Source organism: Trichechus manatus, unplaced genomic scaffold (genome assembly GCF_000243295.1).
Source record: "Trichechus manatus latirostris isolate Lorelei unplaced genomic scaffold, TriManLat1.0 scaffold00434, whole genome shotgun sequence".
NCBI lineage: Eukaryota > Metazoa > Chordata > Mammalia > Sirenia > Trichechidae > Trichechus > Trichechus manatus.
The window spans coordinates 211,322-212,976 of NW_004444370.1; the positions used below are offsets into that span (position 1 = coordinate 211,322).

Sequence of the window (1,655 nt, forward strand, 5' to 3'; positions counted from 1 at the left end):
CAGTGAAAGTATCTTTCAAAAACAAAGGTGAAATAAACACATTTGTAGAAATGCAAAAGCTAAAATGATTAATTACCAGCATACTTGCATGACAAGGAATGTTAAAGAAAGTCCTTTGGTACAAGGCAAAACATCATATGAAAATCTTGAACTAACAAAGGAATGAAAAGCACTGGAAATGTTAACTCCATGGGTAAATACAAAATATTTTTTTTTTAAATTAACTATTTAAATATCTTCAAAGAATAATTTACTGTTTAAAGCAACAATTAAAAAAAAAATCCCAAGCAAACAAAAAAAATAATGTATTTTGGATTTATAATGTATGCTGAAGTAAAACGCATACAAAGGCTGAGAGGAGAAAATTGAACTATAAGTGCTCATACTACACACACATACACACATACATACACACACATATATATTTATACTATATACACTTGAAATTATAATATCTCTTGAAGGTAGACTGTGATAAGCAAAAGATGTACACTAAAAACCCTAGAACAAGACAACAAAGATTTACAGCTAATAAACGAAGGAGATAAAATGAAATAATAAAAAATACTCAATCCGAAGCAAGGTGGAAGAAGAGACAAAAGGTAACAAAGAACATATGGGACTAACAGAGAACAATGAGCAAGATGGCAGATTTAAATAAAGCTATAGCAACAATCATATTAAATGTAAATGACCAAAACTCCACATTTAAAAGATATTATCCAATTAAACAAAGGAAGAAAATCCAACTATATGCAGCCTACAAGAAACCCATTTTAGAAACAACCTAAATGTCCATCAACAGATGAATGGATAAACAAAATTGTGGCACATACATATAATGGAATATTATTCAGCCATAAAGAGAAATGATGTCCTGATACATGCTACAACATGGATGAACCTTGAAAACATTATACTCAGTGAAATAAGTCAATCACAAAAGGACAAATATTGTAGGCCTCACTTACATGAAATATCTAGACTAGGCAAAGACACAGAGACAAAAGTTTTATTAGTGGTTACCAGGGGTGGGAGGAAGGGGAAAAGAGGGAATCATTATTTAGGAAGCAGTGAGTTTGTTTATGGTGACTGTCATGCATTGAATTGTGTCCCCCCAAAATATCTGTCAACTTGGCTAGGTCATGATTCCCAGTATTGTATGACAGTCTACCATTTTGTCATCTGATGTGATTTCCCTATGTGTTATAAATCTTAATCTCTGCCTGTGGTTAATGAGGCAAGATTAGATTATGTTAAAGAGGACTAGGGTGGGATGTAACACCCAGGTCACATCCCTGATCCAATGTAATCTCTCAAGAGATAAAAGGAAAGGGAAGTAAACAGAGAACGGAGGACCTCATACCACCAAGAAAGCAGCGCTGGGAGCAGAGCATGTCCTTTGGACCTGGGGTTCCTGTGCGGAGAAGCTCCTAGACCAAGGCAAGACTGATAACAAGGACCTTCCCTCAGAGCCAACAGAAAGGGAAAGCCTTCCCCAGGGGCTGGCACCCTGAATTTGGACTTCTAGCCTACTAGAGACTATGAGAAAATAAATCTCACTTTGTTAAAGCCATCCACTTGTGGTATTTCTGTTATAACAGCACTAGATAACTAAGACAGTAATGGAAAATTTGGTAACAATTATTGGTGAT

At 35.1% G+C, this 1,655-nt stretch overlaps 1 protein-coding gene across 1 annotated transcript in view; it reads right to left on the bottom strand.

Annotated features, from left to right (window-relative positions):
- The window catches only part of TMTC3 (transmembrane O-mannosyltransferase targeting cadherins 3), a gene marked incomplete at its 5' end in the record, with an annotated part of 42,404 nt that overhangs the window by 35,521 nt on the left and 5,228 nt on the right, over positions 1 to 1,655 (bottom strand). The gene's annotated exons all lie outside the window — the stretch shown is intronic.